The sequence below is a fragment of the Vitis vinifera genome, chromosome 7 (assembly GCF_030704535.1).
Source record: "Vitis vinifera cultivar Pinot Noir 40024 chromosome 7, ASM3070453v1".
In the NCBI taxonomy this organism is placed as follows: domain Eukaryota; kingdom Viridiplantae; phylum Streptophyta; class Magnoliopsida; order Vitales; family Vitaceae; genus Vitis; species Vitis vinifera.
The window spans coordinates 11324614-11348391 of record NC_081811.1 but is presented as its reverse complement, the minus strand read 5'-3'; the positions used below and the strand labels follow the sequence as shown (position 1 = coordinate 11348391).

General features: G+C 32.4%; 1 pseudogene; it reads right to left on the bottom strand.

The window, feature by feature from the left end:
• LOC132254007 (uncharacterized) lies at positions 1-23662 on the bottom strand (annotated as a pseudogene).
• Positions 23663-23778: the final 116 nt, after the last annotated feature.

Here is a 23778-nt window from a genome sequence, read left to right as displayed (position 1 = left end):
CATCCTCCCCTCCTTAACAAAAGTTTAGTCCTCTAAACTTGACATACCTGAGTCTTGAAATAATTGAGGATGTTTTTCTCTCATCTCTTCTTCTAACTCCCAAGTAGCTTCACGAACACTATGGTTGCTCCATTGAACCTTTACCAATTTGACAATAGCATGTCGCAGTACCTTATCCATCACATCCACAATTTGAACGGGTACCTCTTCATAGTTCAAGTCCTCAGAAATTTGAATAGGCTCCAACTCCACAACATGAGAGGGATCATAAATATACTTCCTCAAGGTTGAAACATGGAAAACATTATGAATCTTAGATAGACTTGGGGGCAAGGCAACTTTATATGCCAAAGTGCCTACTCTTTCTAATATTTCAAACGGACCCACAAAACGAGGACTAAGTTTTCCTTTTCTCCCAAATCTCATCACAGACTTCATAGGTGAAACTTTCAAGAACACATGATCACCCACCTCAAACTCCAAATCTCGCCTACGCTGATCAGCATAACTCTTATGTCTACTTTGAGCTGCTTTTAATCTTTCTTTAATCAAAGCAACTTTTTCAACAGTCAACTGCACAAGTTCAGGCCCCAAAATTTTCCTTTCTCCAACATCATTCCAACAGATAGGAGATCGACATTTCCTACCATACAATGCCTCAAAAGGTGCCATCCCAATGCTAGCTTGAAAACTATTGTTATAGGCAAACTCTACTAAAGGTAAATGATCATCCCAATTACCTTGCAGGTCCAAAATACAAGCTCTCAATAAGTCTTCCAAAACCTGAATTACCCTTTCTGATTGGCCATCAGTTTGAGGATGGAAAGCAGTACTAAAACTCAACTTAGTGCCCAAAGCTTTTTGTAGACTATGCCAGAATCTAGAAGTGAAACGAGGATCTCTGTCAGACACTATAGAAACTGGTACTCCATGCATTCTCACAATCTCCTTCACATAAAAAGAAGCTAAACGATCTAAAGAAAAGTTGACTTTCATAGGCAAAAAGTGAGCAGACTTTGTCAACCGATCAACAATCACCCAAATAGCATTATTACCCCCTAAGGTTCTTGGCAATCCTATCACAAAATCCATGGTAATATGCTCCCACTTCCACTCAGGAATAGCAAGTGGCTGCAAAGACCCTGCTGGTCGCTGATGTTCAGCCTTCACTTGTTGACACACTAAACACTGAGCCACAAATTGTGCAATATCACGCTTCATACCTGACCACCAATAGTTTTGCCTCAAATCCTTGTACATCTTTGTCCCTCCTGGGTAGATTGCAAACTTGGAACAATGAGCTTCCTCTAAAAGCTCCCTCTTTAAGTCTTCATCATTTGGGACACAAAGTCTAGTCCCAAATCTCAAGATCTCATCATCTGACAAAACAAAATCAGGTTTACTGCCCTTCTTAACTACCTCCATAACTTGCACTAATTGGGAATCATTCTTTTGTAGGGTCTTAATTCTCCCAACTAAGTCTGGTTATACTCTGAAATTTGCTACAAGTGCTCCTAAGCCCATAACTCGAAAGTGGACTTGTAAACTCCTCAACTCTTCAAGTAACTGCCTTTGAAAACCTCTAATAGCTGCTAGAGAACCAACTGACTTCCTACTCAAGGCATCAGCTACAACATTCACCTTCCCAAGATGATACTGAATAACACAATCATAGTCCTTAAGTAGTTCTATCCATCTTCTCTGTCTCATGTTCAACTCTTTTTGGGAAAATAGATACTTCAAACTCTTATGATCTGTGAATATCTCACAAGTTTCACCAAAAAGAAAATGTCTCCAAATCTTAAGTACAAAAACCACAGCAGCTAACTCCAAATCATGAGTAGGGTAATTCCTTTCATAAGGCTTCAACTGTCTAGAAGCATAAGCTACAACTCTCCCATGCTGCATAAGAACACAACCCAAACCCTGATGAGAGGCATCACTATACACCACAAATCCTCCTGAACCTGAAGGGATAGTCAAAATAGGAGCTGACACTAATCTATTCTTCAACTCTTGGAAGCTACATTCACAATCATCAGACCATTCAAACTTAACTCCCTTCTGTGTCAACTTAGTTAAAGGTAGGGCAATCTTAGAGAACCCTTCTATAAACCGCCTATAGTAACCAACAAGTCCCAAGAAACTTCGAATCTCAGTCACAGTACTAGGTCTTCTCCAATTAGCTACAGCATCTACCATGCCAGGGTCAACTGAGATGCCATCATTGCTTACCACATGCCTAAGGAAAGAAATTCGGTCTAACCAAAACTCACACTTCTTCAGTTTAGCATACAATTGCTCATCTCTAAGGGTCTATAATACAATACTCAAATGACCCTCATGCTCTTCTCTACTTCTTGAGTATACCAAGATGTCATCTATAAAAACCACCACAAACTGATCTAAATAGGGTTTGAATACCCTATTCATCAAGTCCATAAAAGCAGTAGGTGCATTAGTCAAACCAAAAGGCATAACAAGAAACTCATAGTGCCCATACCTAGTTCGAAAAGCAGTCTTGGGTACATCTTCCCCTCTAACCCTCAACTGGTGATAACCCGATCGAAGATTTATTTTAGAGAACACACAAGCACCTTGTAGCTGATCAAACAAATCATCAATCCGAGGAAGGGGATACTTATTCCTCACTGTCACCTTATTCAACTCCCTATAGTCAATGCAAAGTCTCATTGAGCCATCCTTCTTTTTCACAAATAGAACAGGAGCTCCCCAAGGTGAAACACTAGGCCTGATAAAACCCTTGTCTAATAACTCCTGAAGCTGAACTTTCAACTCCTTAAGCTCCACAAGTGTCATCCTGTATGGGGCCTTAGACATAGGACCTGTTCCTGGTACCAGATCGATGGTGAACTCCACCTCTCTTTCTGGTGGCAAACCAGGCAAATCCTCTGGAAAGACATCAGGATACTTCCTTACAATGGGTATGTCTTCCAACTTCAAATCACTTTCATTACTCATCACACTAGCCAAAAATCCTTGGCAACCCTTCTTGAGCAAGCTACTAGCTCGCAAGGCTGAGATCATACGCAGTGGTCTGTCCACATGCTTTCCTTCAAAGCTAAACTTAGGCTGACCAGGAATACTAAACGTCACCCTTTTTCTCAAAACAGTCAACAGAGGCATGGTAGGAAGCTAACCAATCCATCCCCAAAATTACATCAAAATCCTGAAGGTCAAGGAGTACTAAGTCAACTGGCATTTCCCTATAACCAATCATCACAATACAATTTCTAAGCATTCTACTGGCCACAACAGAATCTCCCACAGGAGTAGCAACAATCAAATCAAAGTCCATGCTAGCAACAGGCAAACCCAACAAACCAGCAAAAGATACTGAAACAAAAGAGTGTGTTGATCCAGGATCAATCAAGACTCTAGCAAATAAGGTGTAGATTCGGAGAGTACCTGTCACCACATCAGAAGTGGCCTGAGCATCTCGATGAGTCATAGCAAACACCCGTCCTTGGGCTTTGGGTTTCTGTTTATCCTCCTTATTTTCCTCTTTAGGCTTCCCAGTGATGAACTTCCTATTCTCTGGACAATCTCTGATCAAATGTCCTTGTTTCCCACAACCAAAGCAAGCTCCAGTCTCTCTATAGCATGGCCTACCCCCATGCTTCTTACCACAAGTAGGACAAGCCCCATCTAAATTTTGCGCTGCTTTCCCTTTGTTCTGATTTCTTCCTGATGTAGACCTTCGCTGTGCTTGATTACCATGAGCACCATCACTCCTATTTCGCTTCCTTTGCTGTTCCCTATACTGATGAAGCTCCTCATTATCTTTCTCTGCTATAAGGGCTCTGTCAACAACCTCTGAATAGACACCAAGCTTCAGAATAGATATCTTGTTCTTCAAATAAGGCTTCAATCCATCCTGAAACTTTAATGCCTTTTCCTCCTCTATAGCAATCAACTGTGGGGAAAAACATGATAACTCTATAAATTTGGCCTCATACTGAGCCACAGTCATATCCCCCTGTTCCAAACGAATAAACTCTCCCACCTTCTGCCGCCTAACACTGTCAGGGAAATACTTCTTGTAGAAAGCCTCCCTAAATTGTCTCCATGTTATGGGTCCCTGATCCTCCAAAAGTCTCCTAGTCATACGCCACCAATGATCTGCCTCTTTATCTAACATAAAAGCTGCATAAGAGGCTTTTTGCTCCTCAGAGCAATCTATGACACCAAAGAATTTCTCCATCTTAAGGATCCAAGCCTCTGCCTCTGTGGGATCTGTAGCACCAGAAAAGTAAGGAGGACCCAATTTCTTGAAGTCATCAAAAGAGCTACCCCTAGAAGATGAAGACTGTCCCTGAACATTAGTCCCAACAGCTCGAGCTTGGCGTTCAACTAACCCAGCTAGTGTCCCAAGATACCTATAGATCCCTTCTGCACTCACGGGAGGCAAACCCTCAACTGGAGGTACATCATCATTAGCTTCACTGTTTTGGGAAGATGCAGGTCTCCTTGGTGGCATGGTGTCCTATAAAGCAATAGGTGTAACTAAATTAGTCACTAAAAAGTCAAATAAGTAAATCAGAATTGTAAGGAATAAAAGGAATCAGACTAGATGAAGTTAAAACTTAAACTAATACGTCACTCATCTATTCCCAAAGGTACACTAAACAAGTTCCCATCAAGATCACAACCTAGTGCTCTGATACCACTCTGTCACACCCCAAGACCCACTCCAAGGGCGTGACGGTCATTTCACACCTCAAACCCGAAGGCTTAAAGTATAATCTGACCCAAACAGTCATATTGTAACTGGATGTTACCAATTACCAAATACCTGCTCAGAGTAGCGGAAACAAAATCTAAAATCCTCAAAATTCAATTTCCAAATAACTTCCAAATACCAAATGATCCAAAATAACATAACTAATAGTTAAACAAAATCCAACATAAAATCCTAAGTCAAATCCTAATGATGACCATTCCTCAGCCTAGCCATCACTCCTCACCCGAACTAAGAGTACCTGAAAAATTTTCAACAATTGGGAATGAGCTCACAGCCCAATAAGGAATATTAATGCAATTCATGGATCAAATATTTTCATTTCAAATAGGAGATATCATTTTTTTTTTCTCATCAAATATCAGAGTTTCAAAAATACCAATACATTCAAATTTCAACCAACCATTTTCATATCAAATTCAAACACTTTCACATAAGATTCAATCAAATTCATTCAAGTTTCATTACTCTGGTTAACCAATATCAAATGCCCAGTTAGGTGGGACTTTTCAAATGGGTGGCTAGCCTCAAATTATTCCTGGTGGACGGAACCAAACACTACTAGTACTAGTAACCTCTAACCAAACCCCTAGAGGTTGGGGTCCAAATCAATTACATTCCCACCATGAAATGTAAAGGTCAACTATTATATCCCGTTGACATGGCCGAATAGTCAACTATTATGTCCCGTTGACAAGGGCCAAATAAACCAGAGTGATGTTTTTGTTCAAGTATTCAAATTTACACAACATAATATCTCCATATTTTGTGTCATAAATAAAACAAAATATTCCAACATAACATTTAGTGCAAAACAATTTGATCCATGCATGGTAACAAAATATCATTTTATTTTCCACAATTCAAAATAACATATGAAATAATTTAATTTTATAAATATTACATTAACTTCCCTTACCTCAAAAGAAGTCCTTGAAAGCTTGGGAGAAGAATAATTCTGAAAAAAAAATATAATCTACTCTTCACCTAATATAACATAAGAGAAACAATTATTACTATTTATTTATAATTTAACTAATCTATTCCTTATTTAAATAAAACTAATAAATTCCCAATTTGTTTCTAATAACACATTACTAATTTAATTAAATTACAATTTTATGTCATTATAAAATTCTATATATATATATATTGCTAAATCTATTATTACTATTATCTTAATTATAAATCTAAAACTAAATATTATTATTTAATTAACCAATTCCAAACCACTCAACCTCGGGTACACCAAACCAAAAAGCAAATTTTTTTTTTTTTTCCATTGCCAATCATGATCCATTAATATATATATATAAGGGGCTTCCTGGCACACGCACCTTTTGTTTCTTTTTTCTTTTTTTTTTTTTCTTTTTTTTTTTGTTCCATGCTTCCAGTAGCACGCTATACGTACGCCCTTTTTCTTTTTTTTTTTTCTTTTTTTTTTTATAATAAAATTAACCCTAACCTAAAATCAAAACCTTCCAAGAATTTTTTTTTTTTTTTTCATCTAATAAAACTTAAGATCTCCCAACTTCCAATACTAAAATCAAAATATTAAATTTTCACTATTTGATATTAAAACGAATTAAAAAAATAATAATAATCTAACCCTAATCTAGATTTGGGGTTTTCCAAAAAATATATCTAATGTGCTTGAAATTAATCAATGAATCTAAAATATTAAACTAGGGGTTAGAATCTTACCTATAGAGATCTGTTCTTCAACCTTGAAATCTGACTCCAACCTTACGTTCTCTGGAATTCTGCGAACAGGAACTCTATTCAGAAAAGAAGGGAAAGAATAAAATTTCTAATTTATACCTAGGGTATTTATTCGTAAAATTACTCTTTTACCCCTCTTCTTTTTTTTTAATTAAATTAATTAATTAACTAATTTAATTATTAATAACAATTTCCTAAATTACCCTTAAAAGAAAATGCTTGGGCGTTACATACCCCCTGTAGATTAAAATAAAAAGAGAGAAGTCACAAAACTAAAAAAAAAAAAATGGCACTACAAGAAATTTCACCTTCTGCCACAAATTTTTTGGCCATGAATATAGTTTCATCTCTGAAGATGATATTGGGAGACAAAATTTGAGTTTGTTACAAAAATTTGTCTAAAGTTTTAATTGAATGTGAAATGAGGCCAAATTATTTGTGACAACATCATAATTTTTAACAACAAAATATTTCATGGTGCAAAATATATTGGGAGACAAAAACCTAGCATCATCCCAAAAGGTAAATAATGGGTAATAAAATTATGTTGTTGTAAAATATATTTGGAGAGAAAAATATTAACAATGGGAGACAAAAATATTGTCCTAATACCACTAGATGAAGGAACAAAGAAATTATTGGGGAGAAAATTGTTTTATTGTAAAAACTTAATATTGGAGAGAAAACTATTTCATCCCCATTAAAATGCATTTTCCTTTTTCAAAATGAATTTATCATTTTTTCAATTTATTTATACTATTGAATACTTAACATGATTTATTTGTTTTTTGAGAAAGTTTCATGATACTTTAATATTCATCAAACAACACAATTATTATTAAAGAAAGTAAATATTATTTAGAAATAATGTGATATTGTCATTTATATCAATATGTAATAATATTTAAATTTTAATACTATGTGTAGTAAAATAAGAATTTTAAAAAATTTTAGCTAATGTTGAAATCTTCAATTCTGGATATCATACTCATGCTATGTTAAATGTAATATTTGTTTAATAAAAATATTATTTTATTTAGTATATAACTTGAAATTATATATAAAAGAATTTAATATGAATTAAATTGATTACCTAATTTTATTTTATTTTTAAAAAAATGGTTTACAATGTTTGGACCATAATATTATTAGTCTTTCTTCTTGTTCTTGAGTATAAAAGCACAAAGATTAATATAGAATGTATAATATAGTAAAATTCTAATCATAATCTATTTTATTTTTGTAATATTTTATTTTCTTAATGAATTTATAAGATAATAAATTTTTTTGTAAATTCTATTATAATATAACCATCTATTATTCTTCTAATCTTATACTTCATAAAAAATAACTTATTTTCTTTTTCTCTAAATATTAATTTCATTTTAATGTAAATAATTTGAACTATCCTTAATAATATATAATAAAATAAAATAAAAATACATTGAGATTCATTTCCATGTATATAACTTGATATTTTATATATCTAAAAATGTTCAATTAGGAATTAGGATTAAATTGATTATATTATGCAAAAATAAAAATTTAGTTACCATGTGAGAACCCTAATTTTATTAGTCTTCCTTATGTTATTTACATGTAAAAATCAATCCAAATTGTGATTGTACAAATAAAATAATTTTAGTTAATTGTATAAACATTCATTACTTACCTAATTTTATTGTTCCCATAAAATCATCTCACTTGATTTCAATGTTAATATTCTAAATTAAAGTATAAAACAAATTAAAAAATATTACATTAAAATAACTTATTTTGTATATAAATTTTTATTTTATATATCTATAAAAGTCAAATTTGGATTAAATTGCTTATACAAAAATATAAAAGGAGGTATGACAACCATAAAACTGAGTCTTCTTCATAATAAAGTGGAAAAATGAATCCAAACTCTAATTTTATTAGTAACTTACATTAATTTTTTCATAATATTATATTTAATTATAATTCATATATGAATTTATAAGATAATGACATTTTAATAATAATTTATTTCAATTCTTCTTTTTTTTTTTCTCAATTTTCTAATTGATTTTTTAAAAAGAAATATAAAAATTTATATATGACTTAAAGTTGATAAAAAAAATAAAAAATAAATAAAAAATAAAAACTCATTTCTCTTTTAATAATTTAACAATATAATGTTTTACCAATCTCATCTTTTCTATAAAATCGTCTCATTTCCTTAATTTTTATATATATTTCTTATGGTTATTCTTTAGAAAAAAAATTCTAATGTTAACTATATAAGACAATAAATTTATATTTTTAAAAATTAATCCTTTATAAACACTTTTATAAAATTTTTAGTTAATTCTATAATAGTATAAGTATCTATTATTTACATAATCTTGTACATCCCATAAAATGACATTATGCCTTTATCTAGAAGTATTTGATTTTAATGTCAATACTTTAAACTATCCTTAATAATTAATAATAAAATAATATATAATTATAAAAGAAATAAAAATTTCAAATTGAAATCATTTATTTTGTTTTTAACTTTTACTTTATATATCTATATATATATATATATATATATATATATGTTAAAAAAATCGAATTTGGATTATATTGATCATACAAAATATAAAAATAGATTTATCATGTACAACCATGCATAAAAATAAATCCAAATTTTGAATGTGTGGGAACCATAGTATAAGTCTTCATCAAACAAAAAAATAAAATTTAATCCTAATTGTAAATGTACAAGACAAATAAATAAATAAAAATCCTACTTTTTTAATAATATTATATTTTACTTTAATATGTGTATGAATTTATTATATAATAATTAACATTTTAATAATAATTTACTTCGATTCTTCTTCTTTTTTCTTTTTTTTTTGTTATTTTTCTTCTTAATTTGTTTTTAGAGATATACAATGGCTATGGATCACTTCAAAGAAAAAATGTATATTTTCATAAATTATATTAGTAATTATTATAATTCTAAATATAATCTATTATAACATTTTTTTTCTTTTTAAAACACCATATATTTATAAGACCAAAAAAGATTGGTTTCTTTATATTTATCTTATTTAAAATATAAAATATTTAATCAAGTATTTTTTAAGTAATCTTGAAATTTGTTTAAAAGAATAAAAACTTGTCCCAAAACTTGTTGTTTTATACTTGGAAACTTTGAACCAATTATCAAAATTTTAAATAATTAATCTTTTATGACATTTTTACTTCTTATATAAAACACTAGATATCTATAAAACTAGAAGAAATTGATTTCTTTATATTTATCTTATTTAAAATTAAATAATATTTAATTAAGTATTTATGAAGTAATCTTCAAAATTTTGAAAATAATAAAAATTAAAAATTAAAAACTATCCCAAAATTTTTTACTTCAGAATTTGTAAATATTTAAAGAATTGGTAAGTAATATTGTAAAATATTGAATGGAAACAAAAATAAAAAAAGAAATCAGATTAAAAAAATTTCCTAAACTCTCCACAAAAATTTATCATCCTACTTCTCCTTAAATAGCATCTCCATTATTTCAAACCCATCACCATATTCATTGTCCATCACCACGGATTGTCATCAACTACTGTTTTTGCTGACCATGGACTACTGTTGCTGCTGACTGTGGATTGTTGTTGCTGCTGACCGTGGACTACTTATGTTGCTCGTTTGTTGTCGTGGTCCCTTGGTGCTCTACAACATTGGAGAAAAAGCAAATCAAGTACGTTATCACCACTTTATATTTTTATTTTATTTATTTTTAGGATTTCTTGCTTATTAATTAATTAGATATAGAAAAATATTCTATGAGCTTTTGATTTTACCTTTTCTTAAATGGATACTTTGTCGTGTTTTGAGTTATGTAATAGGAGTTGTTTGTGGCCTATTATTAATGAATTCATAAATGTTGTTATCAACTTACCACCAATTATTCAACCCTAACCAATATTTAAGAGAGTGAGATCTTGATTATACATCATAATATCTATCATTAAAGTTATTATAGACACACAAATTTATATATTATTCTTTTAAAGGAATTCAATTAGAAAAAATGAAATAAAGAAAATTAAATTAATATCATTTGTGTGATATATTTTCTTTCTATGGTTATAGATGAAATGAAAAATAAAAAGTTTTGTTCTTTTATTATTGTAGTTACAGTTCAATATATAAGTATATTTAGAAACCCACTTCGTAAATGATTTAAAACATTAAACCAATTTTCCATTAGAATTGGTAATAAGTGTAAAGAATGAATAAAGTTAAAAGTGTAAATAATGAATAGGGTTGTTTGAGATATGCATATGGAAACATCAGTAGGTCAAAATATATGATCAACCAGGACTAGCTATCCTTTTATGTAAGTTAATTTATTTATCTTGGATATTGAGCCAATCGTCAAGTAAAATATAAAATATTTATATTTAGTTATAAAGTAGTAAATGATGAAATTCATATTTTAAGATTGGAGTAAAATAAAATTTTGTATCATTTTTACCTCAACTATATTATTTTGACATTTATATTAAATATTGACACTAATTTTCAAAATTGTAGATTTGAGGAAAAAACTTCACTTTTTCAAATAGCTTATTTGTATCAAATTACAATACAAAAACTATTTAATTATTATTTATTGGCATAAATAAAAAGTTATTTATTGAATAAAAATTAATTTATCACCAGCTTGTTTGGCATTTTAATACTCCTATAATTTGGGCTTGACAAAAATTTACCTTTTATTCCTTATTTTTTATTTTTTATTTATGAATTGAATGTTATGAGAAAATAATTCATAGATATATTTCCTACTTATGAATTCAAGATATATGTGTATATTATAACATAGATTGATGACATAGTTTAGACATTTCAAAACCTTTTGAACAAAGTCTAATAGATTACTTAAAAATTATGAAAATTAAATTTTCATTCCTTTTAATAATTCTAAAAAAATGCTACTAATCTCATTTTGTTTACTATAGACATTCAATTAGTCACTTAACTATTTAAGGTTAATATTACTTTAATATTATATTTTATATGCTTTTACAATTTAAAAAATATTTGAATAAAAGTTGCATCATACAGGTTTTACTAATGGATAAAAGTTGGATGAATCTTTGCGATAGATTGTCAGATAAATATGCAATTGGTGTTAAAACATTTCTTCAGGTTGCAAAAAATCATGTGGATCAAAATGGAAAGACTCATTGTCCATGTAAACATTGTCAGAATGCATTTTGGAAATCCATATATGACATTGAAACCCACTTATATAAATACGGAATAGGCACAACATATCAAAGATGGATTTTTCATGGAGAAAAAGTGTGTTGATTACAATGAAAGAAAGGATATGAGTGGTACTAATAGGTTAGATCATCATGAAACTTTTACTATTAATGATTATGTTGACAACGGTGATGAAATGATTGAACTTTTGAGTGATGTTTGTGACCAATACCAAATAGAGATGCTACATCTGAGACAACTAATGTAGAGACCAAACATTTTGATGAGTTGTTAGGTGAAACCGGAAAAAAAGTTGTTTACGGGATCTAAATTGTCATCTTTGACTTTCATTGTTAAATTGATGCATCTAAAGGTTCTTAACCATTGGAGTAATAAATCATTTGATATGTTACTTGAATTGTTAAGTGAGACATTTCCTGAAGGTACAAATCTTCCATCATGTACATATGATGCTAAGAAGATGTTACGGGATTTGGGTTTAGGGTATGAAAAATTCATTCTTGCAAGTTTGATTATGCATTGTTTTGGAAAGAAAATGAATTTGTAGATAAATGTCCTATATGTGATGAGGATCGATATAAGATTAATGATGGTAAAGGCAAGAAGATCCCACATAAAACCTTGCGATTTTTTCCTCTTAAACCAAGATTACAAAGACTATTTATGTCAAGGCATACAATAAGTTATATGAGGTGGCATTAAGAAAAGCGAGTAGATGATGGTGTACTAAGGCATCCGGTTGATGCTGAAGCATGGAAGTTGTTTGATAGAATGTACCCCTCTTTTAGTAGTGAATCACAAAATGTGAGGTTAGGTCTTTCATCAGATGGTTTTAATCCATTTGGTAACATGAGTCACTCATATAGTATGTGGCCTATTATACTGGTGCCATATAACTTGCCTCCTTGGAAATGCATAAAAGAAGCATTCTTAATGATGTCACTTTTGATTCCGGGTCCACATTCTCTTGGAAGAGAAATTGATCTTTACTTACGCCCATTAATTTATGAACTCAAAGAGTTATGGCATGATGGCATAGAGACTTATGATGTCTCTATTGGTCAACATTTTAAAATGCGTGCAGCAATTTTATGGACAATAAATGATTTTCCTACATATGGCATGTGATCCGGTTAGAGTACCAAAGGTTACATGGCTTGCCCTATTTGCAATGTTGACACGTCATCTCAATAATTGAGAATCAAAATATGTTATATGGGTCATCATCATTATATGCCAACTAATCATCCTTGGCCTAAAAGTAGATTGCATGATGGTAAGTTGGAAATGAATCCAGCACCCCAAAGTTTTTCTGGTGATGACATATTGGAGTAATTAGAAAATGTTGATCATGTTATTTTGGATAAGAATCCAGACAAAAAAATATAAGAAAATGAAGCAAATTCCTAGTGAATTAAATTAGACGAAGAGAAGTATATTTTTTTTAATTGGAATATTGGTTAAAATTAAGTATAAGACATATTCTTGATGTTATGCATATTGAGAAAAATGTGTGTGACAATGTGATGGGGACACTATTGACTATTGAAGGGAAGACAAAGGACACATATAAAACTCGATTAGATTTACAAGACATGAACATAAGAAAGGAGTTGCATTTAGTGTTACATGGTAACAAATACTTGAAGCCTCATGCATGCTAACATTAACATTAGTGGAAAGAAGAGAATTTTGTGCTTTTTTGAAATCAACCAAGTTTCCTGATAGATATGCCGCAAATATTTCAAAGCGCGTAAACATAAAAGATGGAAAGATATTAGGTCTCAAAAGTCATGATTTCCATGTGTTGCTCCAACGACTTCTCCCAATTGGTATTTGTAAATTTCTAAGGAAGGATATTAGTATAACACTTACAGAACTCTCATGTTTTTTTCCAAAAGTTATGTGCAAAATCATTGAGGATACAAGATTTGGAAATATTAGAACATGATATTGTGTTGATTCTTTGTAAGCTTGAGAAAATCTTTCTACCTTCTTTTTTTTTATATTATGGTACATTTACTCGTGCATTTACCACATGAGGCAAAACTTGTTGGACTTATTGGACTTAGATGGATGTATCCTATTGAAAGGTAATATTTATAAACTTTATATTCAATTTTAAAAATTAATTTCTTTAACAATTTGAACAATGTTTCAATGACCTTTGATTCATCCATTTGATTCGTGCCCAATTGGTGTCTCAGCTGATTCGTGTCCAACTGGTGCTCCTTGATTGAGGGAGTAATCAACAAAATTTATAACCTATTACACCATATACTAGGGTAGCAAAGACAAAGCTACTATAGCATAGTGGCTCTAGGATCGTTCACTGGGATGGGTTTTCACTTTGCAAATGATATTAATTCAAAGTTGAATTGGTGCCTTTTCATTTCAAGGTTAGCTTTAAAAGAAAACATAAAGATGTTTGAATGAAAAAGGATTGGTTTTAAGCTAACCAAAAATAGTAACTGATTTTACTTACAAAGAAAAATGTTTCTTGGAGTTTCAGATCACTAGGTTAAGATTCCTCATACAAAAAGGAGAGTTCCGGTCACTTGTTTCTTTTCCTCGCATTAGAGAATTAACATATAGTTCCTTCTCCAACCGGTGTTGTACAAATGCTTCCCATTAATGGGTTCAAACACTAAATCCCTCTCACTGATGCACCTTGCAATGGCTCATACCTCTCACCTAGCACTTGCCATTCAAGGTGATCTTTAACCTTGGATTACCCGTCAAAAGCTCGCAAGAGATAACTAATGGATGTCTCCTTGGAATCCAAAAGCTTACCAAGTGTTGGCTATTCTAGAAAATCCTACCTTCAAGTCACCTCCCAAAGGCTCGCAAGGGGTAAACTAGTGCATCTCCATGGACGGAGATCACTTGCCTTATCAAGTGTTAGCCTAGGTGATTTAAAGGCGTTTTAAGTTAACTAAAAAGATAAAAACCATTAACGGGTTACACTTTCTCTTCATTAAAAACTAAAACAACAAAACTTCCAAATTATACATGTGGAAACCTACCCGGCTTTCCTTACTCCAAGAGACAAAAAGCTTAGCCTCTCATCCTCTGAGGAAAAATCTTCAGATTTTGGTTGGCTAGAAAGAAAACTAACGAGAAAACAAGAATATATATGAAAAACAGAGCAAGTGCTCTGTTCGTTGATTCTATATATGATATATCTATATATTGATCGATCTTTTTTTACAATGGATGCAAGGGAATATATATAGAGATGTTTTTCCAACCTTCCTAACTAAGAAATCTTATGGTTGGTGGATTACAAGGAGAAGAATGGAAATTTATACAAAAATATCTGAAGAAAATATCTAAAAGAGTCGGTGCACAAATATCGGGAAGCACTAAGGACCATTTCGCAGGTGAAAACGAGGTCTGCGAGATTTCGTAGACGCACAAAAAGGGCTGCGAAATCTCTTCGCAGCAAACGGCTGACTTCGTAACGCTGCGAAGTGGTCTTTCAGCTTGCGGTGTTCGGCTTCCAACGTGACGGGAAACTTTAGGGGGAAATCCACAGCACTGTACAAAAAGGCTGCGAAATCATTTCGCAACAAAAGGGTGATTTCGCAGCGCTGTCAAAATTCTTCCTTTAGCTTGGAGTGATCGACTTCCAATGGCTGTAACTCCTTCATTTCAATTCTGAATCGCACACCGTTTGAAGCATTGGATTCTTGACTTCCTGAGCTTTGAAATGGTATATAGCATGTAGAAAATGGACTTCTAGAAGTGCTCCAAAAGTGTGAAAGAAGACTGCAGCTGCTGTCCTCTGTTTTCTTCACTCTGTTTTTCCTCTCTCCGTTGTTCTTTCCTTGCATACTTTGAACGACTTTGGCAAAGGGCTATGAAGCTCCAAAGCTTGTTTCTTCATGAATTTGAGCTTCCAAAAGCTTTGCCATGAACTATATACAGCTCTCCCTCATTCTTGGATTGCTTTGGTGATCAAAAAGCTATCAAAACACCAAAACTTAACACAATTTGATTAGAATTGATTGCAAGGGTCCTTAACATGTTAATTGGGTTAAAAGGCAATAACTACTACTCAAAAGTGTTTAAAAGAGTTAATTACAAGCTATCAAATAGCACTTTTTGAGTAGTAATCAGATGTATCCTATTGAAAGGTAATATTTATAAACTTTATATTCAATTTTAAAAATTAATTTCTTTAACAATTTGAACAATGTTTCAATGACCTTTGTTTTTATTTAGGATTTTAGGGACTTATAAGAGTTATGTAAGAAATAAGGCTTACCCAGAAGGTTCAATAATATAGGCTTGTATTGTGAATGAGTCATTAACATTTTGTTCTCAATATCTTCTTGGAATTAAGACTAAATTTAATCGACCAGATCGAAATGTTGATGATTTGAATGATCAGTCAAATGAGTTTTTTTTTTTTCTCAAAGAACTCGCCCATTTGGAAGTTACTAGCAACTTGAGTTCTCTCGTGCAGAAATAGAGAAAGCTTATTGGTATATCTTGAACAACCATCAAGAACTACAACCATATTTATAGTAAGACGTAAAATTATTTTTGCAACCATTTATAATTATTTATGACTCAATAGCTAATGTATTGTACTAGCATAAGTTTGTACAACTAGTGAACACATGGAGCAGCTGGAAAAGGAAACCAATGATAATTTATTTCAAAGGCAAAAACAATTATTCCCAAAGTGGTTTGCAAATCGTGTATGTATATCTAATGACATTTTTTCTCTTAAAAAAAATTAATTAGAATGATATTATTAATTACATATCTTCTCAATTACAAATGAAAATATTACACCATCAAGGATCACTAGAAGCTACTAATGAGTTGTATTCATTAGCCTCTGGACCTGATCATAGAGTATCTTTATATCATAGTTGTGTGGTAAATGGAATTTGATTTCACACTAAAGATATAGATGATCGACACACAACTCAAAATAGTGGTGTTCTTGTATCGGGTGACCATTATGAGGATATGATTGATTTCTATGGTGTGTTACCGAATGTTGTTGTGTTAGATTATATCTTCAACAACCAAGTTGTTCTATTCAAGTGTGAATGGTTTGATACTGATCCTAAGAAAAAGAGATTGCAATATGATGGTGTTCTTAGGTGCATTAATGTGGATAATAAGTGGTATGAAGAAGATCCTTATGTTCTTGCAAGCCAAGCACAACAAGCCTTTTACGTAAATGATCCAAAGTTAGAATCAAGTTGGAAAGTGGTGCAAAAAGTACTTCATAGACACATATTTGATGTCCCAGACCAAACTACAACGAATGATAGTGAAAATGATAATCAAGAGCCAACAAACTATCATTATCACTATCATGATCTTCTTCATCATTGTTTTCACTATCCCCACTACAATAGTCTATGAAGAAGATGAAACAATGATGATTTAATTGCTTCTTCTATTGTTGGATCCTGGTTATCATTTTCATTATCATTTGTTGTAGTTTGCTTTGGGACATCAAATATGTGTCTATGAAGTACTTTTTGCACCACTTTCCAACTTGATCCTAACTTTGGACCATCTATGTAAAAGACCTGTTATGCTTAGCTTGCAAGAACATAAGGATCTTCTTCATACCACTTATTATCCACATTAATGCACCTAAAAACACCATCATCTTGCCATTTTTTTTTTCTTAGGATCAGTATCAAACCATTCACACTTGAATAGAACAACTTGGCTGTTGAAGATATAATCTAACACAACACCATTCAGTAACACACCATAGAAATCAATCATATCATAATGGTCACCCGATACAAGAACACCACTATTTTGAGTTGTGTGTCAATCATCTCGATCTTTAGTGTGAAATCGAATTCCATTTACCACACAACTATGACATAAAGATACTCTATGATCAAGTCCAGAGGCTAATGAATACAACTCATCAGTAGCTTCTGGTGATCCTTGATGGCGTAATATTTTCATCTGCATAATTGAGAAGATATGTAATTAATAATATCATTCTAATTAAATTTGTTTAAGAGAAAAAAAAAATGTCTTTAGATATACATACATGATTCGAAAACCACTTTGGGAATAATTGTTTTTGCCTTTGAAATAAATTATCATTGGTTTCCTTTTCCAGCTGCTCCATGTGTTCACTAGTTGTAGAAACTTATGCTAGTACAATACATTAGCTATTGAGTCATAAATAATTATAAATGATTGCAAAAATAATCCTACGTCTTATTATAAGTATGGTTGCAATTCTTGATAGTTGTTCAAAATATACCAGTGAGCTTCTCTATTTTTGCACGAGAGAACTCAAGTTGCTATTAACTTCCAAATTGGTGAGCTCTTTGAGAAAAAAATGGAAAACTCATTTGATTGATCATTCAAATCATCAACATTTCGATCTGGTCGATCAAATTTAGTCTCAATTCCAAGAAGATATTGAGAACAAAATTTTAATGACTCATTCACAATATAAGCCTCTGCTATTGAACCTTCTGGATAAGCCTTATTTCTAACATAACTCTTATAAGTCGCTAAAATCCTGAATAAAAACAAAGGTCATTGAAACATTGTTCAAATTGTTGAAGAAATTGATTTTTAAAATTCAATATAAAGTTTATAAATATTACCTTTCAATAGGATACATCCATCTAAGTCCAACAGGTCCAACAAGTTTTGCCTCATGTGGTAAATGCACGAGTAAATGTACCATAATATCAAAAAAAGAAGGTGGAAAGATCATCTCAAGCTTACAAAGAATCAACACAATATCATGTTCTAATATTTCCAAATCTTGTATCCTTAATGATTTTGAACATAACTTTTGGAAAAAACATGAGAGTTTAAGTGTTGTACTAATATCCTTCCTTAGAAATTTACGAATACCAATTGGAAGAAGTCGTTGGAGCAAGACATGGCAATCATGACTTTTGAGACCTAATATCTTTCAATCTTCTATGTTTACACGCTTTGAAATATATGCAACATATCTATTAGGAAACTTGATTGATTTCAAAAAAACACAAAATTCTCTTCTTTCCACTAATGTTAATGTTAGCATGCATGAGGCTTCAAGTATTTGTTACCATGTAACACTAAATGAAACTCTTTTCTTATGTTCATGTCATGTAAATCTAATCGAGTTTTATATGTGTCCTTTGTCTTCCCTTCAATATTCAATAATGTCCCCATCACATTGTCACACACATTTTTCTCAATATGCATGACATCAAGAATATGTCTTATACTTAATTTTGACCAATATTCCAATTAAAAAAAAATACATTTCTCTTTGTCTAATTTAATTCACTAGGTATTCGCTTCCTTTTCTTATCTTTTTTGTTTGGATTCTTATCCAAAATAACATGATCAACATTTTTTAATTGCTCCAATGTGTCATCACCATAAAAAATTTGGGGTACTGGATTCATTTCCAATTTACCATCATGCAATCTACTTTTAGGCCAAGGATGATTAGTTGGCATATAACGATGATGACCCATATAACATATTTTGATTCTCAATGATTGAGATGACGTGTCAACATTGCAAATAGGGCAAGCCATGTGATATTAACAAACAACAAACACAACGTTTTTCACTTTAACAATGGTAAGCAAAGGATATGCTTTCTGCACATTTTATTGATAAACAAACAGCCTGTAAATAAGCTAATACATAACTAAAGGCAACATGAAAATAGGCACTATCCCACGTTAAAAACAAACTCCTATGACTAAGTAAACAAACACACTAAAGACTAGGACAACTCACATGCAAATTATTTAAATTTCCTCAACAATCCCTCCCTTAAGCTGATGTTCCAGACATAACATCTAGTTTAATAAGAGATAAACTTTGAAGCTTCATCCCTCAAATTCAAATATTTGAAGTACAAACACCAAGTAGCTTCCTAAACTTCTAAAATGTAGGAAACTTGAGAGACTTGGTTAGAATATTAGCGATCTGATCTTCACTTCTGCAGTAGATAAGATTAATGACTCCATTATTCGTGAGATCCCTCAAGAAATGATACTTCACATCTATATGTTTGCTTCGACCATGTAAAATTGGATTTTTTGAAAGCTTTATTGTTGACCTGTTGTCACAATAAATCTGAGTAGGTCCCTCCTCTTTGAAATGTAGCTCTTTAAGGATTTTCTTTAACCAAATAGCTTGACAAGCACAAGCTGTTGCAGCAACAAATTCAGCTTTAGTGGATGATAATGTGACAATAGGTTGCTTCTTTGATGACCATGAAACAGCTCCAATCCCCATCATGAAAACGTACCCAGATGTGTTTTTCGATCATCTAGATCTCCTGCATAATCACTATTTGTAAAGCCAAACAAATCTGACTTTTCTTCATTCTTGTAGAACAGCCCAAACTCCTTAGTACCTTGCAAGTACCGAAAAATTCTTTTTGCAGCCAAAAGATGAATCTTTGTAAGACATTCCATGTATATGCTAATCACACTTACATCATGCATTAGATTAGGTCTTGTTGTCGTCAAATACATTAAACTCCCCACTATTTGTTTGTAAAGAGTGTCATCAACCTTATTTCCTCCATTATCTTTGTTTAACTTCATACCAAACTCAGATGGAGTATTTACAGGATTACAATCCTTCATCTGAAACCTGTCCAAGATTTATCCCACATACTTCTTTTGAGAAATAAAAATTCCAATAGAAGACTACATCACTTCAATGCCAAGAAAATAATGCATCATGCCAAGATCAGACATCTCAAATTCAGCCATCATGGATTTCTTAAAACTTTCTAACATGGCTATATTATTTCCTATGTAGATTAAATCATCTATATATATAAGCAAACAATGAGCATTTTTCCTCCATCTCCAATCTTTATAAAAAGTGTATGTTCATAAGAACCTTTTTGAAATTTCTCCATCTCCAATCTTTATAAAAAGCGTATGTTCATAAGGACATTTTTGAAATCCTTCCTTCAAAAAATAAGTTTTTATACGATTATACCAAGCCCGTGGAGCTTGTTTTAATCAATATAGAGCTTTCTTTAACTTATACACTTTATGTTCATTGCCAAGTTTTGCATAAGCAGAAGGTTGATCGATAAATACCTCTTCCTTCAAATCTCCATGGAGGAATGCTGATTTCACATCCAATTGGAAGATAAGCCATGAGTTTTGAGCTGCCATTGCAATCACCAATCTGATTGTATCATGCCTTGCAACCGGAGCAAAGACTTCTTTATAATCAATACCAAACTCCTGCTTGTAGCCCTTAGCTACCAAGCGTGCCTTGTGTTTGTCAACCTCGCCATTCTCCTTTAACTTTGTCTTATAAACCCACTTTACACCAATTGTCTTTGCCATTTTGGAAGATCACATAGCTCCCATGTATCATTTCTTTCAATGGTTGTAATTTCAGCATCCATAGTCTTTCTCCATTTAGGTTCTTTGACAGTCGCTTCAAAAATGGTAGGATCACAATCTAAAAACAGAGCAAAATATGTAAGTGGGTCATCACCTTGATCAACTCCAGTTACCTCATAATTAGTCATCCATGCTGGTCTTTTTTTAACACGTTGAGGCCTTTGTGACTCAGCTGCAAGTGGGCTTTGATCAGCTATTGGAACATTTTGAGTGACTTCCTCTTCTTGCTCATTCTCCATAGGTTGCTGCCCTTTCTCATCATCATCAAAATCTACTGGAATATTTTCTTTAACACCATTTTGTTTCCATGACCAGGTGTCTTTTTCATCAAATACCACATCACGACTTATGACAATTTTCATGGTGCTAGGATTGTATAGTTTATAAGCTTTTGACTTATCACTAACACCAAGAAAAATGCATTTTTCTCCCTTGTTATCTAGCTTCCTTCTCTTTTCATCTGGAATATGGGCATAGGCAATACACCCAAAAATCCAAAAATGATCTACAACAGGTTTCCTTCCACTCCATGCTTCTTCCGGTGTCATATTTTGAACAACAAGTGTGGGACTTCTATTCAATATATGAATGCTCCAATTAACTGCTTTAGGCTAGAAACTTTTTGGAATGCCACTTGTTGTCAAAAGGCTTCGCACCATATTCATAATAGTGTGGTTCTTCCTCTCGCATACACCATTCTATTAGGGTGTATAAGTTGTTGTAAGTTATTTCCTGATTCCATGGTTCTCACAAAAATTTGCAAATTCATGTGAGTTACATTCTCCACCGCGATCCGTGCGAAGAACTTTTATTAGGTTGCCAACTTCTTTCTCAACAAGTGCTTTATAGCTTTTAAAAGCTACAAAGGCTTCATATTTTTCTTGCAAAAAATAAACCCATATCTTACGATTATAATCATCAATGAAGGTAATTATATATCTTTTACCTCCATTAGAATTTGGTATTATTGGCCCACAAATGTCAGAATGAACAAGCTTCAACTCCTTTTTCGCTCTCCAAGATTTTCCTTGTGGGAATTGATTATGATGTTGTTTGCTAACAACGTATTCTTCACAAAATTGAGAAGAAACTGTAATTTGAGGAAGCCCCGTCACCATGTTCTTTTGTTGTAGTGTTTTTAATCCGCCAAAATTCAGATACCCATAGCGAAAATGCCATAGTCATGCCTCATCTTTTAATTTTGCTAAGAAGCGAGCAGTGTTGTGGAGATAAAGTGGGAACATACGATTCGCCGTCATGTTAACTTGAGCAATTAAGCCCAACTTTGCATCTTGAATTTGACATACTCCATCTTTGATAAAAATCTCATATCCTTTTTCTTGTAATTAACCCACACTAAGCAAATTGGTCTTTAAATCTAGCACAAAAAAAAAGCATTAGCAATAGTGTGAGTGGAATTTCCTTTGGTTTGGATTGTTACATTTTCTTTTCCCATAACAGAAATTGTGGAGTTGTCACCAAACTTAACAGAGCTGCGAAATGACTCATCCAAGTCAGAGAATGCCTTCTTTTCTCCACACATGTGGTTGCTGCAGCCAGGATCTAAATACCACATGTTTTGTTGAGCTTCTTCATTCGCGTGACATACCATCAAAAGAGACACCTCTTCTTCCTTTTCTGCAAAGTTAGTTTGATGTCCACTTTGTTTATTCAAATCAGTTTGACATTCTGATTTATAATGGCCATACCTATGACATCTGTAACATTCAACATTGGACTTGTTTGTTGACTTTGATCTGTAAGATGTTGAGTGGTGGCCTCCACATCCTTTACCTCTTCCTTGAAATTGACTCTCTTGATGACGATGATTTTGTTGTTGGTTCCCACGATCATTGTTATTTCTGCCTCCTCTACCACGATCTCTACCTCTTCCTCGTCCTCTATCAGCTCTACTGGGTGTAAAATGATTTTCTGATAAGGCCTTCAATGCTTGTTCTTCTTTTTACTGTTGGTTAATTTTTTGCTCATGAACCAACAAAGAACTTTGTAATTCATCAATTGACAGTAAACCAACATCATTAGCTTCTTCTATAGAACAAAAAACAAAATTAAATTTTGGTGTTAAGGATCGAAGAATCTTCTCAACAATGAGAACATCCTTTGTCTTGTCGCTATGGATCCACATCTTGTTAACGATTGTCATCGTTCTTGAAAAATAGTCTGTAACTGATTCTCCTGACTTCATTCGAAGCATTCCGAACTCTAAATGAAGTGCTTGAACCTGTTGCCTCTTAGCTCTTGTTGTACCTTGGTACTTCTTCTTCATGGAATCCCAAATTTGTTTGGCGATGTCCTTGCAAAGAATGGTTTCCCAGATTGAACGATCAATAGCTTGGAAAAGATAATTCTTTGTTTTAAGGTCCTTTAACTTTAGCACTTCAAACTTTGTCTTTTGTGCATCTATCAGCACAACACCTTCTATTGGTTCTGCTACTCCGAAAACAACAACCGTCCAATATTCTTTGGACCTCAAGAAGTTCTCCATCAGCATGCTCCAATGGTCATAGTGACCATCAAAGCGTGGAATGGCGGGCTATACAAAACTTTCAGAAGCCATTAATTTCACTTTTACTCTCCCCGGAACCCTACTCTGATGCCACT